The sequence below is a fragment of the Artemia franciscana genome, chromosome 3, assembly GCF_032884065.1.
Source record: "Artemia franciscana chromosome 3, ASM3288406v1, whole genome shotgun sequence".
NCBI lineage: Eukaryota > Metazoa > Arthropoda > Branchiopoda > Anostraca > Artemiidae > Artemia > Artemia franciscana.
This window is the reverse complement of record NC_088865.1, coordinates 31,454,699-31,472,754: the sequence shown is the minus strand read 5'-3', so window position 1 is coordinate 31,472,754 and position 18,056 is coordinate 31,454,699. Positions and strand designations below refer to the sequence as shown.

The following is an 18,056-nucleotide window of genomic DNA, read 5'->3' as shown; positions in this document are numbered from 1 at the left end:
AATTACTAAAAATACTTTAGCGTAAAGAGCGAGGTATTAGGAGGATTTGAGCCCCTCAAATGGGTAATAATTTCTGTTTGTTTTAAGTTTTAATGCTGCTCCTTACTTCCAGCTGAAAGAACTTTTTCATATTTATTTTTTCATTTTTTTTTTTGAATAATGCTAGTAAATCCTGCGCTCCCTTCATGGAGATTTTCTTCCGCCATGACAAACTATCGATGGAAAGTTCCCCCAGCATATCCCCCTCTTCTCAACCCTTCCCCCAACCAGAAAAATCCTCCTGAAAACGCCTGTACACTTCCCAATAACCATTACTATATGTAAGCACTGGTCAAAGTTTGTAACTTGTTGTCCCTCCCACGGGGACTGTGGGGGAGTAAGTCGTCCTCAAAGACATAGTTATAAGGTTTTTCGACTACGCTGAATAAAATGGCTATCTCAGAATTTTGATTTGTTGACTTTGGTAAAATAATTAGCTTGGGAGGGGGCCTAGGTGCCCTCCAATTTTTTTGGTCACTTAAAAAGGGCACTAGAATTTTTCATTTCCGTTAAAATGAGCCCTCTTGCAACATTCTAGGACAACTGGGTCGATACGATCACCCCTGGGAAAAAAAAAACAAAAAAAAAAAAACAACAAATAAACACGCATCCGTGATCTGCCTTCTGGCAAAAAATACAAAATTCCACATTTTTGTAGATAGGAGCTTGAAACTTCTACAGTAGGGTTCTCTGATAGGGTGAATCTGATGGTGTGATTTTCGTAAAGATTCTATGACTTCTAGGGGGCGTTTCCCCCTATTTTCTAAAATAACGCAAATTTTCTCAGGCTCGTAACTTTTGATGGGTAAGACTAAACTTGATGAAACTTATATATTTAAAATCAGCATTAAAATGCGATTCTTTTGATGTATGTTTTGGCATCAAAATTCTATTTTTTAGAGTTTTGGTTACTATTGAGCCGGGTCGCTCCTTACTACAGTTCGTTACCACGAGTTGTTTGACAATACATTAAATAACTGTATCAAGTTGTTCTTTCCAAAGAGCAAAAAGACAAAGGAAGATTCCTTTGACAAAAAAGCTGAGTTAAGCTATGGTACAATTAATCTGTTCTTCCCTGAACAGGGAAAGCCAGCTATTTTGAGTTATTACGGAAGGAGGCTATTAAGTAATATTGTATTACTGTCAATTTTGAAGTGACATGGCCTCCAATTTTTGACATTTCCCCGTGACATTTCCAGTGAATCGGGGAAAGCCAGCTATTTTGAGTTATTACGGAAGGTAACATTATATTACTGTCAATCTTAAACGTGTCATGGCCTCCAATTTCTTGGCATCGCTTGCAGTATTCTAGAACCGTTCCGTTACAAATGTTCTGTCTATATTGAATAATAATTGCTCATCAGGTGCTCTATCAAAATTTATAAAATGGCTTCCATAGGTTTAAAGAAGAAAGTTAGAAAGGTTTCAAGCGAGGAGAAAAATAAATTTCAGAATCGATTGAAAATGTTGATATATTCAATGAAAGCTAAAGTGTATGGCTTTTCTTCAATATTGTCCTACACGTATAGCTATGTATGCAAAACCAAGTTTCATGATTAGGAAATAATGATTTTTTATGTCTGTTCTATTTGATGATAAACAAATTGCTTTGCCGGATATTGATGTTTTTATTTCAATGAAATATTGTTGTTTTTTTTATTTCCATTTTATTATAAAAATCTCTTTTTTTTTTCTCAGATGTAACATCCAGCTGCGACGATTTTGTCTTCAAGACCACTTCAGGGTTCGAGTTATTGGAAGATATTGGACACGATTCTTCTTCACCATAATCTGGCATAATAATTTAGTTGGAGCTCGTAGGTTTTGCTTATTTTATTTGTTCGTAATTGTATTTTATTTGTTCCCTGTCTTAAGTCTTTTATTACTTAAATAAAACATAAAAAATAAAAATCCAAAGGATTTGGTCAAATAAGGTTCTCTTATACACCCTTCTCTGTTTTTATCTATTTTATATCGATCCGTTTATCGATTTATCACAATATTTCAACTAGGTAAAACAAAGCAATAAATCAGGAATGAAAAGCAAATGGTGCAAGAGAATTAGGATTAACATTTAGCATTTCTAAGACATTTGACAGTTGAGAAAAAAAGTGCAAAATTTATGGTTGATTGCTAGAAACAGTGGGTTTTGGACTTTGCTCTTATACAGCGGAAAATTCCTAAGGCTTTTGATTTGATCAGGAAATTTTGAGGTAGATTTTAAAAATATAACAAGTTTACATCGCCCACAGTTTGTATATAAAAGCCTTTTTGTATTTTTTCCCTATGAAAGTTAGTTTGATAAAAGTTAAAATTTGTTAAGTTTTGTTATAAATATCAGAAATGGGTTAAAAATCAAAGGTAACCTAACCCAACATAACATAACCTAATCTAAGCTAGCCTATCTTTATTAAACCTTGCACTAAATTGAAAAAGTTAACTGGTAACGCTGACTGAGTCCAAGGAGAAAAAAAGGTATTTCTCGGATAGTCAAGGTAACATATACACTAAACGAAAGCTGGATTAAATAAGCTAGAAACGTGAAAATTCACCCAAAATAATTTTGAAACCATGAGAATAGACTCCTAAAATTCAAAACATAAACTAAACTAGAAAAATGATGTAAATTGAAAATAATCTAAACCAATAAACTGGAAAGTTGATATCATGATAATATCATCTTTCTACCTTCTGGAGACATTACCCCTCCCATTAAAAAAAAAAAAAAAAAAAAAAAAAAAAAAAAAAAAAAAAAAAAAAAAAAAAAAAAAAAAAAAAAAAAAAAAAAGCAGGGCAGGGTTCAGCTGCAAGTATGATAAATGTTTCACGGGTAAAAGGTCTTTAAAGATGAAAACCTCTTTGTTTAATGGGTTAAAAACCTAAGGTAACCGAACATAACCTAATCTAAGCTAGCCTTTCATTATCAAACCTTGCACTAATCTCTTCCAAGAAAAGAAATTTGTCTTTAGCTGTTTAAATGATGTATTTTGCATGTAATACCTGACTGTACTTGATTGAGAAATATTAAACATGAACATCATATTCTAAATTGTTTTCACTTTCCTGTCCAATCCTGCAGTAAAATAACCACAAATTTTATTTTTTGTTTAGGTCCCTCCTCTTCTAAGATTTAGACCAGAGGCCAGGTTGTGTTTTTGGATTAGCAACTCGACCAAACAGGAATACTGCTGATTCCTATAATTGAAGTCGCTCATCACTCTTATTTGATTGGCTGGATGATGCATGTCGATTTCGGGGCTTTGGAATGCGCGTGAGTCAATCTAACACTTTATTCTACTACGTTCCTGAGTGTTTGGACACATAGCCAAAAATTTTACCTTGGGGTCTGGATCATAATATTTCTGATGGGGTAGGGACTCAAATATCCTTTCATTGCACTTTTAGCTCTAAATTTTTTCTCTTGTGTCGTCGTGGGAATTTAGAGGGGTCCTTTCCTTTCATCTTGTAAAGCTAAAAGATTTGGTCTCAAGGTCAAGTTTACTTTTGAATATGCTGCGACTGCGAATGGTCGTTTTATGTTCTTTCCCTTTTTCTTTGGTTCATATATTTCCATTGCTAGAACTCTAGTTTCAAGGTAGCGTTAACGATTGATTGAGCTTGAAAAAATTGGTAGGAAGTAGGGAATTTGTAAAAACAAAGGAATATGCTACCCTGCTCGACTGTTGAAAGTCAACACATTAATTGCCTAATTCCAGATTTTAGATCCTGTATTCTTACGAAAGTTTATTAAAGTTTATCATTTTATTTCTTCAGCTCTATTTGTTCTTATCTAATCTTCTATCTTTGTTTCTAAATCTTATGTCTCCTTTATTTCTGTTGAAATGACATTTTCATAATGCTGATGTTGTGTTAATGCCTTTTATATCTGCTTTCCTTTCCGATCAGAATCTTATTCTTGCTAGTATGGAATCCTTACCTCGTATAATAAGACATTGCAAACCGTGTAGTATATTTAAAAGACGTCCTGTTGATTTCAAACTTTATGTATTTACATAAAAAAAACGACTATATTTCTTATTCTTTTGTGGCTACAACTTTGTACATCATTTTGAAATAAAATAATAGTTTATATAATAAATTGACTTCTTTGAATTGAATTCTTGGAAGTCTGAAGACGAGTACGTGACGTTAAAAACTTAGAAACTAATTTTTTTCCGGTATTTTAGTTTTTAAACTGTCTTTTGTAAGGGAGCTGAGCTCTCAATGACTGAGCAAGTCAAAAGGAAACCGATACCCTTTTGTATTTAATATTTAACTGCAGAAGAATCTAATTCATCTTTAAATGGCTCTCTTTATTTACAGGATTAACAGAAACAATCAAATCAACAAAAAGGCTTGTTTTTGGATTGAAAAATATTTGTTATGACAGATATGTGAATGTTAAGTTTCCAATCGATTGCTTTTTTTCGAACAAAATTCTTGGGAAAATTTGTATCTAAGAAAATAGTTTTTAAAACATGTAAATAAAAGAAATCAGGGTGAAAATTATTTCATTTGTGGCTACAACTTTGTGCTTTTCCCAAAATTGAGTTTTTTAACTTTTTTTATAGTTTTTAAACACATCATTGAGGTGATTTTTTCCTGTACCAATCTACTTGTCATCTACTTTTGCATCACTTCTTATCTTTTTTAGACTTTCACTTGTTAAATATGATTGTTAACTTAATTCTTTTTATAATTTGGTTCATTGATTTAATTACAACTTTCTATATTTGCAAATCTGTTGTATGAGTTCAATGTTGACTTTCTTTTATGTTTTTCTATTATAATATTTGTATATATGCCATGTATAGAAAAAAGAATAACGAAAATGTTCATTGTATTGAATGGCGAATAAAACATTACTCTTGTCAAGGGAAACCAAAATTTCTTCCAGATAGTTTAAGTTCTTAATGATAGTTTATGCCAAAGGGATTCCAAAACCACCTATACTAATTTTTTTCTAAACAAATTTCTGATTGCTCTTTATACTGAAGTTTTTGTTTAAATGTCTATTTGTAATTTGTTTCTCAGGATGTATCTGACTAAGTTATCTGTCTCTGCTAAATTTCCTTAAGTTTTTCTGCAAGACTTCATTCATTTTGGCTAACTACTAGGTAAACAATACAAGTGAAAATAATTAAGGTTTTATTAATGTCTAGGGGTACTTGAAACGTAGATGCTTTCGAAAAATTTTATTTCCAAAACTAATTTGTGCCAAACCAATGTCCAAATACAAATACAATCTTATAATGCTAAAGCTACTTTCATCTCTAGAGTAATGATTGTAAACCTATATTACTACTTCTACTAACAACTCACAGTAGCACCAAGCCACCTGATGCTAACACAGCTACGTACACTCCTCCATCCTAATCTATTCAAAGTTTCTCTTTAGACCTTCCCAAGGAGTTCTCATATCCCTGAAAATCTTTCGTTACGACATCCTACCACCCCGTTCGGGAGAAACCTTTTTTTTGCCCCTAGACGGTTGGCTTTTGTAATGATTAATAGTTGTTTTAGACTTTTATAATTTTTCACCGTTCATTTCGGAATATTCTTTGTATTTGACTGAATTGGGGGTTGGAATTTTAATTCTCGTTTTGTTTCATATTCATCCTAGATATTCCAATGTTGCTCTCTTCAAATACAATGGTCAAGATTTCTTTCTAATAAAAGAAAGATAGGGATGACGATAAAAATAATTCATTTTGTGTTTGTACACATTTTTGCTCGAAGAAGGCCATCTGAAACCCTTTAAAATCAAGCTGGCCAAGCTGGCCTGTAGGCCATTTAGCAAAAAAAAAATTAATGATGATTCTCATTTTGGTCTGTGTTTATGATTCTTGTTTGATTATAATATTTTTCTGATTCTCTATAACATTAGCTGCAAATATACAGCTGTTACATAGTTTATTAATGTCTTATCATCTATTTCAGGACCTTTAATAAACGGATGAAAATGCCAACAGGGAAGACCTTATTTTACACTTTAGATCTTCCTGTGCCTCTAGAGGCAGCCAGGGCGTCGAAGAAGAGTCTTGCGGCTGCGACGATATTTTCACACTCCGGTTGTATTGAGCCGTGAAAGTGCCGCAGGTCGTTGTTGTAGGTACGACGGAGTGTATTTTTGGGTCGTCCTCTGCGGTGGGTGCCTTCAGGTAACCAGAAAAATGTAGATTTGAGGATTCTGGAATCATCCATGCTCAGCACGTGTCCGAGGTAGCTCCATCTGCGCCTTCGTATGGTCTCGATAAGGGACGGTTGACCTGTATTACTTCTAATGTGCTCGTCGACAGGGAAGAGTAAGTTATTAAGTATTTTGTAATATTCTCGAAAGGGAAAAACAGCTCTCGACAATCTTGAAGATTATGAATATGGTATGATTTTTTTTTTCAGTTTTGATTTAATTTTTTTTTTTTTTAATGCATCTGGTTTATTTAGTTTTGAGAAATCTGTCCATCCATGCTGCAAGTCGATAAACGCAAAAAATCTTCTAGAGGAGGACAATATTACGGTTTTTCGTACTTTTTCTCGATGATACTGCATTAAAGGTAGAAATAACTGGAAATAAATCTATCATTAGCTGTTTAAAAATCTATGTTTTTCTCTGGAAATCGCGCAGTCTTTTAATTAGTTCTCCTCCTTCGATCCAGAGTGCTGCAAGTGCTTGGGAGTAAATCATCCTTAGGATGATTTTCCTAGGATGAATTTTGGCTCTATTTCAATGAAAATGCCCGGTTGTGTTAAATTGGCGGTGGGAGAGGAGTATTGAGAGAGGGGCAAATATTTTTGTCGGTCCTTACGAAGAATATAATAACAATATCATTAAATACACATTTTCGTATTTCAGTCACATATATATATCAACTAGTTTGTGGCAACGAACTGGTTGATATATAAGTATTTAAGGAGTATAAGTAAGTAAGTAATATACAGTATAAATAAGAAGCGACCCGGTTTAACAGTAACCGAAACTCTAAAAAATGGGATTTTGATGCCAATATCAAAGAATTGGTATATCAAAATTGATAAATCGAAAGAATTGGCTGATTATACTGATTTCAAATATATTAGCTTCATTAAGTTTTGTCTAGCCCATTAACGGCTATGACTCTGATAAAAATTGTTCCTGATTTTCGAAAAAAAGGGGCAATCACCCCCGAAAAATCATAGAATGAAAATCATACCATCAGATTCAGCGTATCAGAAAACCCTACCTTAGAGGTTTAAGTTCCTATCTGCAAAAATGCGAAATTTGATATTTTTTGTCAGAAGAAAGATCACGGATGTGTGTTTTTTTTTTTTTTTTAGAGGTGATCATATCGACTCAGCGGTCCTAGAATATTGGGAAAGGTCTCATTTGAACGGAAATTAAAAGTTCTAGTAACCTTTTTAAGTGACCAAAAAGTTTGGTGGGCAACTAGGCCCTCTTCTACAAAATCGTCCTTTAAAAATCTTGAGATAGTCATTTATGTTTATCATAGTTGGAAGACCAATAACTATGCCTTTGGATATAAAATGACCCCCCCCCCACAGTCCCAAGGGGAAGATCTGTATGTTATCAAAGCTGTCCATGGGTTATATATAGTATTTGTTATTGGGAAACATGCATACATTGTAGGGTGGGGGGAATTTTCTGCTGGGGGTTTTCCAGGGGGTGAACTTGCCAGGGAAAATTATGCACTGGGAAAATTTGCAAGAATTTCTATGCAAAACTCTTTTTATACGTTTGGTTTTCTCTTTTCCATCTCAATTTTACGCATGGAGTTTTTAAGGTAATTGTCCTGGGTAAATTTTCACCAAGATTGAATTGTCTAGCGGATATTTCTGCGAGGAGGATATTTCTCCGTGGAGGTGGGCCAGATTTCCTGGGATAATTTAAAAAACGATCAGAAATGAATCAAGAAAATAAGTTGTTTCAACTAAAACTAAGGAGCAACACTAAAACTCAAAGCGGGCAGAAGTTATTACTTATATGAAAGGGGATGCCTCCTCAACACCTCGCTCTTTGCGCTAAAGTTTGAAATTTATCCCAATTCTTTAAGAGAATAACTATTAAGATCGTCAGTTCAAAAATATTTAACAAGCCTAGGTTTATTCTCAAATAATCCTATCAAAAATGAGCAACTCTTCATAACTTTGGGCCCTTGCCTTGGCTTATGGGCCAACTTTTTGATTGAAATGGCTGTAGCTATAGTTTTTCAGTCTCATTATTTTTTCAGTCTCATTATTTGTAAAATTTTGCTTCTAAACTTAAGAGTCTTATTAGGCTAGAGTCTTAGCCTAAAAGGCTTAAACATAGTTTATATGTACGGTAGATATGGTTATATTTTGTACAAGCTTACCATAAGACGGCCGAAGACGGGAATCAGATTAACGGACTGTTAGCGAAGATATAAAAGAAGTAAACTACAGACACAAACATTATGCTTTATACTTTTGGTAATAATATTCAATTTAAATCGGTTAATTAAGCATTTTTATGTTAATAAAACATTTTTTTACCAACAAAATATCATTCTTCTGTTGTAGTTCTTTTACTTGTTGTTCAATAGAAAAAAAACTGCAAACTCATGTTGAGTATTGTATTCGGGAACGAGGTAGGATTAAAAAAAAAGGTTCAAAAAACCAAATTTTCAAATAATAATAAAGTTTTTTACGTTATAAGGTTTTAGTGGTACTATCTTCAGGTTGATGGATACCTGATTTTACTTGTTTATGTTTTTGTTAGTCATTTAAGAGTTTGTCCCCAAACCATACAGATAAAAAGTAATATTATTTTGCTGTTCAAATAGGGATTTATTTATTTAGCTTAAGGCAGTGAAGAGGTTCTGGCTGTTTTGTTTTATTACACTCATGTAGTGTAAAAACCGTTATGCTGTTCCAAATTTTTCTTTGAATACGTGGACTATTTTATTGCTTTGCTTTTTAAATTTCTTATTCAAATTGCTTGCTGTAAATGATGAATACGCTTGTCCTCTCTGATACGTGTTGAAAAACCAGTGTCTAATGTAGTATACCTGATGTATTTTCGCTCTTATTAATAAAAATGCTGTAACAATTATGTTGTCGTTATTACTATTATTGTTTTACAATTAAATCATACATAATTGCTCATCAGGTGCTCTATCAAAATTGATGAAATGGCTTAGACAGATTTGAAGAAGAACGCTAAAAAGGTTTTAACTAAGGAGTAAAATAATTTTCAGAATCAATGGGAAGTGTTGATATATTCAGTGAAAGCAAAAGGGCATACCTTTTCTTCTCTACTTGTTTTTCTACATGTATAACCATGTATTCAAAACCAATTTTTTTGGTTTAAGACTTGGTTTAATAAAATTCCCTATTTTGTCGTTACACCTGACATTTCTATTTAATTTTCAAGATTATGAAATGATTATTTTTTATGTTCTGTTCTATTTGATGATAAACAAATTGCTTTACCGGATACTGATATTTTAGTTTCAATAAATTAATTTTTTTTTTCAATTTCTACTTATTATAAGAAGTGCTTCCTTTCTCAGGTTTAGCATCCAGCTACAACGGTATTGTCACTAAAACCAAAACACAGTTCGAGTTATTAGAGGATAGTATCGTTGCGCATGATCCTTCTGCACCATAATCTGGCATAATCATTTAGCTAGAGCTCAAAGGTACTGCTTATTTATTTGTTCAAAACTACATTTTATATGCTCCTTGTCGTTGAGTTTTCCTTTTCTTAAACGCTACAAAAATAAACTAACGAGTGGATGGGGGGCCAACTATTATAATACACGTATATAAGCTATTCCAGTTCATCCCAAATAGTAATTGGAAGAGGGGTATTCAAAAAAAAAATAAGAGGTGTTAACTGAATTTAGTTACACCCTTACCACGTTAAAATGATTTTGTACGTTTTTTTTTATGCTTGTTTATGTTTATCATGGTTAGAATATACTGGAGGGAAGTGTGTCCTTCGTCTTTTTTTATGTATGTTCGTGAATTTCGGATTTTATCTACTTTTGTTCTTCAACCCAAGGCATTATGCATAAGGCATTGTAGGCTAAAAGGTGGATGGATCAGCTCCATTAAGTATCATCAATTTTTCTTCGATGTTTCATGTCAATGTTTTTTTTTTATCAATATTGTATGATTTTTGTTAAATATTCGACAGCACCTCGATGGGGATAGGAATTACTTTCAGGAGGCGAGAAAAAAAAAACCCACAAAGTATGTTAATTTTTTTTTTCCCAAAAGTCGTTTCCCCCTATTTTCCAGATTAAGGGGGGGTGTTCGTTTTCTCGATAGGATTTGTTTCGTTTTCTCTAGAGGTAATTTGGTTCACCGTTATAGCTGGAGACAAAGGGGGCTCGAAAGGCGTTCATATTTTTTTTTTTCTCATTACACTTATCAAGCAAATTCACTGGAATTTTGTTGTAAGAAGATTTAAATTTTTCCATCAATTCCTGTTTCAGATCTTTACCATAGAAATGTTGTCGTCTTTTGAGGTTTGACCTCTAATGGGATAGCCAGTCATGTGTTTTATAATTTTCAAGATTTGTAATATCATCAAATCTTTAAGGCAGTATGAATTTCACTTTTACAAAGAAGAAAAAACTGATATCGGTATAGTCAGATAGTTATACTGCAGTTTCAATGCTTTTTCAGATTGACATGCTTTAAGACTATTACTGTTTATATTAATTAATTTCGTTACTATTTGCTTTTTGTAACTCCAAAAAAACAGCAATATTTGACCGGTTTGCCCGATATTCAGCTATTTACCAGCACTTGCCCTCTTGATTTAAGTTGCTTGTTGTGAATGATGAATACACTTGCCCTCCGATTGACAGTTTTTGCCAATTCAAAGGTTCCATGATATCTCTCTAGGCATTTGTCGGAATATTTCTATATATTTTTGATTTAAATGACGGTTCTTTCTTTTTCTCATGACATTCTTGAAATAAATGCTTTATTTTTTCATATTTTCTCATTTTCTTGTACATACAGTTGAATTTGATTTTATCCCCTATTGGACCATTTCTACTGACAAATTTTGATATTAAGGTACAAAGGCGTCTTTTTTGGTTTTTATATTTTTGGGTTATAAAGAATAAATTGACAAGTATCCGCACTAATATTATAGACTTAAGACTTAAAATTGAAATTATAAAAAGAAAATCTAATCTTATGAAACAGATCGTGACTTTCGACACAATACTTCGCTGTTTGCTATACCTTCGACGCGCCCAAACCTCCTAAGGGGACCAGACATAGCCGTGAGGTTTTCTGCAAAGTTTGATGATTTTGTGGGTTATATAAATGTTTGTGCTTATTTCTTATGTAAAGTCATTCTATAATGCTGAATAAAACAAATTGCAAAAAAACGAAAAATTTCAGTAAAATTCTATATACAGCCTAGGGCTATTATCATTCCCCATTAGGAGGGTTTGAGGTACAGTTGTAACGTCGATGGCTATTATATTTTGAAAGATCATTGAACTGGGAAGCGAATGATACGGTTCTTTTGATTTCTAGGTTTAATATGTCTGTCTATTTGTATAATATGTCTGTCTATTTTCAATCAGATAATACTTGACGAGAAAATTTCCGACTACCCAGAACTTTCCATAGGAGCCTTAGATTCTAAGGATTTTTTCCGGTATTTTAAGAAAAAAAAATTGAATAACTTTTATAAGTAAAAGAGTTATATAGAGGCAGAACTCTTTTCGATTTTATTTATTTCTTTTGTTGTCTAAAATGGGGTTGCTTTATTTGCCTGTGCCTCCAATTTTAGTGTTTGTGAGCAGAATACTGTTGTTTCCGAGATGTGACTTTTTACACCATTTCTTGTATAAATTATTGATTGTTTCTAAGTCCGATCTAATGCCTATCTGATCTTGACTAAACATAAATGTAGAACTGATTCTGTTATGTTGATGTGATGCCTTTCCCGTTCGTCTTATTTCAGGCCCTGTCTGTTAATGATTAAAAATTCGTACCACTGAAAATTGTAACAAAATCATATTCTCATTAATAGTTAGAAGTATATACATTTGCATATATTTGTTGGATTTCCTTATAGATTGAAAGAAACACATTGATGTTCTCAGCAACGTTTACTAACGAAGTTCAAGAGTTGGCCGTGGAATTTCTGGAGAATAGTATCTGAGTTACTGTTGTTTTGTTACTAACAAAAGATGAAGAATCAAAAATGGCTGCAAGCACAAAGAGTTTTTGGCAATGAGAAATTGAGAAATTAAAAGAATGGAAGTTTGAATTCCGCTTATTGATTTTTCTATGTGACAACTTTTATCCCCACAAAAAGAATAAACTTTTTGAATTCAAGATTTTTTTTAAACTTTTTATTCTGTTGTTTCGCCCTTTCGGTGTTTGGGGAAACTTCTGAATTTGGAGTTCTTCATTTAGAGTCTTAGCTATTAAACTTTATGCTCTTGGTTAAATGATCTATCTCCTTTGATTCGTTTGATAAAAGAACTATGACACTTAGAGTTTCTGGTCGTTTTTTTCTGGTCCGTGGTTTGTATTCTCAACAAATGCTAAATCCATCATACCTACTACCAAAAAGAATTCGAAGCTTTTCTAATATGATTTCTAGATTTGCCCATATTGTTTTATCATTAAAAAAATTCTAGTCGTTCAATAGGAACATCTTCTTACGTATCCTAACGGATCTTAAAAACTTAACCTAATGATGATAAACTAGAGACTGTTGCTGATTCCTGATTATTTCTAGTATCCAATTCCTGAATTAATTTCACCTGTCATAAAAAATGGTAAGGTTCTATGTGATATCACTAACTATGAACTTTTCTCTCCACAGTTCTGAAAATATTCAACTGAAGCTGCAGATACGAACTGTAGTTAGAAGGGGACGAATCGCCGTTTTTACACTCACCAATAATGGTTCAAAACAGAGGGTGTAAAGTTGGAAGTGTTCGTTCCTTGTAAGTAAACCTTCTATTTTTTGGACCTGCAGTATCCATATTTTTGGTATTTTGATGTTTTATTGTTTACTCAGTGGTTTCCAATGTTGGGCCAAATCTTCCTAAAATGGAAAGAGTGCACCATGAATTAGAATAGGACCATGAATAGAATGCTTTAATTGTTCATTTGAGTAGTTTAAGCCATTCGGAACATGTTTCATTATTTCGTGCTAAGCTGAAACCCCACAGATGATCAAAAATCAATAAGATGTACTTAGACTTGTCATGCTCATTATACTGTTAATATTTGAAAATATGGTAGGCCTATCGTTTAGCGCTTCGCAATTTTGATGTAATAACGGTACATTTGACCAGTGTTTGTGTATGATTGCTATGAAATCTTTTTTTTTTTTTACATTTTACTAGTTTTTTGTTTTTACCCCGAAATACGAATTCGGTCCAGCCGGGCTAGTCATAGTTATTAGTTTTTGAAAAAAAAAATTTATCTCCTACACCTTTGGGCTTAAAAGAAATACAAAAAGCAAGTTTTTTTTGATGAAGTTAAAGAATAACATTAACACTAAAATCGTACCGAAATTAGCCTGTACATGAGGATTGGCTGTCACCCCCCCTCCCCCCTTAAAACCCACTAGAGTTCAACTACTTCTATTGAAAAAAATGTTATAGGGATAGAAAAATATAGTCATCTGTTAATTGCAAGTATTTTGTTTACATATTGCCTTTCAAGTCGCTTGAACTAAAATCTTTAGTGTTGAAAAAGAATCAGAATAAGTCAAAATTTCTATTTTTGAGGCACTGGATAAATAAATATTTTTATCAACTTTCTCTTCTATAAAAGCAATCGATCTTCCAGCAGGCGAGAAAAAAAGTCCAACTTTAGCTCATTAAGTCAGGAATTGAGAGTGCGGGAGTCCTTCCCCCATCTTTTTACTGGATCATTTGTGTTCGTCTTCAGTTTTGATGTTGATATTTGTTTGTATTCGAGTAAAAACTTAGTTTCATTCATGTTTGGCCTTAGATTCAAACGAATAGCATTTCAGGGTGTTTCCTTTCAGAATCATAAATTTTATATATTTCGTTATTTCATGTTGAAATAACTATTTTGACCATCAGTATTACATCATGTTTTATCACAATCGAACTCTTGGCCAAAAAGGAAAGGAAGAGGTCTTTATAACCCGAAAATCTTCCAACTCCTGAAAAAGGCACTAGATCTTGTAATCTCTGGTGTATAAAGCCCTCCTATATAATCTCTGGTGTATAAACCCTTGAATAACTATTTTGACCATCAGTATCACATCCTGTTTTGTCATAATGGAACCCTTGGCCAAAAAAGAAAGAAAGTGGCCTTTATAACCCCAAATATCTTCCAACTCCTGAAAAGGACACTAGATCTCGTAATTTCTGGTCTATAAAGCCTTCTTCGAATATTCTGTTGCTATTGACTCAGTTTCACCATTCCTTGTTGTTGTAATTTTAGAGTCATAGGTGCTTAAAGTCCGTCAATTATGCAGGACTATATCCGCTCTTTCAAAATTGACTATATTTGATTGAAAACTAAACAAGAGTGATAGCTGTAGTGTTGCTCTGCAACGCAAATAGTTATACGAATCAGAAAATTAAAACATGAAAAATGACATGCTTATGAAAAACAATCAGAAATTAAATGAATGAAAGCTTTTTTTGAGTGAAAGTAAAAAATAATAGTAAATAATCAAAACGAGCAGGAACTATTCCGTAGATTAGGGGGCACATCTTTCTATATATAATGAAAAAAAGAAAAAATATCCAACACGGACATACGAATGACATATTAACTACTATTTCATCTAAGGTACGACTTAAACAACAAATAAAAGAAAATTGTGGAATCTTTTTATAGATTACCCACAAGAAAGTGGAAGATGCTCAAAATGTTTTGTCAAAATGTTACAGTTTGGTGACGTTTCTTCTAAAGTTTATTAATTAGTTTTTAGACACAGAACATATTTTGCGTAATTTTTTCATTATCTTCTTTTTTTAATTTCATGTCTCACAAAAAACATAAAATATTCTTCGAAAATAACCATCAAGATCATCAGTTCATAAATATTTGACAAGCCTAGGTTTATTCAGAAATAATCCAATCAAAAAAATGAGCAACTCTTCATAACTTTGGGCCCTTGTTCCGGTTCATACCTTTTTGATTAAAATGGCTGCTTATAAATTCTGACACAGGTGTGTTTTCAACTCTGATGAGCCCCGGGGGGGGGGGGGGGTCAAAAGGGGTGTAATTAGACCATGCGAGAGCTTTTGGCTTTCGAGTGATGTGATAGTTGTATGATCGGAAAGTTATAATTTAGTTTTAATGCTCTTTCAGATAGACATGCTTTAGGACTATTAATGTTTCTAGTGATTAACTTCGTTACTACTTCGTTCGAAAAACAGCAATCTTTGACCGGTTTGTCCGATATTTAGCTATTTACCAACGATGTCCGAGAGGTATTATTGACCTGCCTTTCCAAGAAAAGAAATTCGTCTTTAGCTTCTTGAATGATGTATTTTGCATGTATTACCTGATTGTACTTGATCGAAAAATGTTAAACCTGACAGTCATATTCTAAATTGTTTTCACTTTATTGTATAACTCTGCAGTCACATAACCATAAATTTTATTTTTGTTTAGCTCACGTTTCTTCAAAGATTTAAACCAGAGGTCAGGCTGTGTTTTTGGATTAGTAACTCGACCAAACACGAATACTGATAATGCCGATAACTGAAGATGCTCTTATTTGATTGGTTGGATGATGCAGGTCGATTTCAGGCTTTAGACTATTCGTGAGTCAATCAACTCTTAAATTTTCTAAGTTCCTGAGTGTTTGGGCACATCCAAAATTATTGACGGGGAAAGAGATCATGACATGTCTGATGTCGCTCTCAAATATCCTTAAAGCGTACTTTCAGTTCTATTTTTTCTCTTACCTTTGTGGGAGGTAACGGAAAGGGGGGGGGGGGGTCTTTCTTTTAATCTTTTACATCCTAAAAGGATTGATCTCAAGGTCAAATTCACTTTTGAATTTTCTGCACCTGCGAATGGTTGCTTTATGTTCTTTTCTGATTTTGTTTGAAACTTAGCTTTGAGTTGTATATTTTCATTGCTATAACTTTAGTGCAAGGTACTGCTAACGAGTAAATGGACTTGAAAGAAATTGGTAGGAAGTAGCGAATTTGTAAAACCAAAGAAACATGTTACCCTGTTCGACTGTTGAAAATCAAAACGCATTAATTGCAAAAATTCTACATTTCAGATGCTGTATTTTCACGGAAGTTTGATCAAGTCTATATAGGAGCTTTTCCTATATCTTCCGTCTATACATTTTCTTTCCTTTGATTTATTTGCCTTTTTTATCTTCTTTCCTTTTACGATCACAGTCCTGTTCTTGCTAGTATGGAATTCTTACCTCGTAAAATAAGATATCGCAAGCCGTATGGTATATTTAAAAGACATCTTGTTGATTTCAAACTGTATATATTGGGAACATTCTATTATAATTGAATATGAAAAGATTACAGTATGGTGTCGTTTCTTCTAAAATTCATTAGTTAGTTTTTAGACACAGAGCAGAATTTTTTTATTAGCGTAAAGAAGGGAAAGAATGCTTAAAATCCTTGTTTTCATCTTTTTTTTTGTATAAAACTTTATGTCTCACGAAAAATTTAAAATATTCTTCGAAAATAACCATTAGGATCGTCAGTTCAAAAATATTTAACATGCCTAAGTTTATTCGCAAATAATCCTATCAAAAAATAGCAATTCCTCATAATTTTGGGCCCTTGTCCCGGCTTATGGGCCATCTTTTTTATTGAAATGGCTGCTTTTAAGTTCTGCCGTTGTTGTGTGTTTGTTAAGCTCTAATGAGCCCCGGGGGTTAAAAAGGGGAGTAATTAGACCATGCTAGAGTCTGGCATACAAATGATGTGATTTTTATATCGATCCATGTTAAGTTATATATGTTTAGCTACAGTGGGTTTTTTTTTTATAGAAAGATAAGCCTAAAACGCTTAAACTTAGTTATATGTACGGTAGATATGATTATATTTGTACAAGCTTACCATAAGACGGCCAAAGACGGGAAACAGATTAACGGACTGTCAACGAAGATATAAAAGAAGTAAATTAGAGACACAATCATTACACTCTGTATTTTGGTAATAATGTTCAATATAAGTTGGTTAATTAAGCATTTTTATGTTAACAAAACCTTTTTTCTGACCAACAAATATCATTCTTCCGGTTGTGATTCTTTTACTTGTTGTTCAATAAAAAAAAAAAAAAAAAAAAAAAAAAACATGTTGGGTTGCGTAATCGGGAACGAGGTAGGATGAAAAAAAGTGCAAAAAAATAAATTTTCAAAAATTAATGAAGTTTTTTACGTAGTAAGGTTTTAGTGATACTATCCTCAGATTCGTGGATACTTGATTTTACTTGTTTATGTTTTTGTTAGTCATTTAAGAGTTTGTCCCAAAACAATGCAGACAAAAAGTAATATTATTTTGTTGTTCAAATAGGGATTTATTTATTTAGCTTAAGGCAGTGAAGAGGTTCTGACTGTTTTGTTTTATTACACTCAGGTAGTGTAAAAACCGTTATGTTGTTCTAAATTTTTCTTTCAATCCGAGGACTGTTTTATTGTTTTGCTTATTAAATTTCTTGTTCAAATTGCTTGCTGTAAATGATGAATACGCTTGCCCTTTCTGATACGTGCTGAAAAATCAGTGTCTAATGTACTCTATCCTATATGATAGATATGATAGATAGATGATAGATGATAGATGATAGATATGCAAATTATCCCTCTTATTAATAAAAATGCTGTAACAATTACGTTGTCATTATAGCTATTATTGTTTTACAATTAAATCATACATAATCGCTCATCAGGTGCTCTATCAAAATTTATAAATGGCTTAGACAGATATAAAGAAGAACGCTAAAAAGGTTTTAACTAAGGAATAAAATAATTTTCAGAATCAATGGGAAGTGTTGATATATTCAGTGAAAGCAAAAAGGGCATACCTTGCCTTCAA

The 18,056-nt window shown here is 32.8% G+C and overlaps 1 protein-coding gene across 4 annotated transcripts in view; it reads left to right on the top strand.

Moving 5' to 3' along the window:
- Positions 1 to 18,056, top strand: part of LOC136025163 (uncharacterized) — a 489,107-nt gene that overhangs the window by 460,686 nt on the left and 10,365 nt on the right. For all 4 annotated transcript variants that reach the window (XM_065700916.1, XM_065700917.1, XM_065700915.1 and 1 more), the window contains 6 exons: positions 1,738 to 1,856; positions 3,151 to 3,310; positions 5,980 to 6,344; positions 9,567 to 9,695; positions 12,866 to 12,989; positions 15,655 to 15,806. The gene's annotated coding sequence lies outside the window, so the exon portion shown is untranslated. The remainder of the gene's footprint in view (positions 1 to 1,737; positions 1,857 to 3,150; positions 3,311 to 5,979; positions 6,345 to 9,566; positions 9,696 to 12,865; positions 12,990 to 15,654; positions 15,807 to 18,056) is intronic.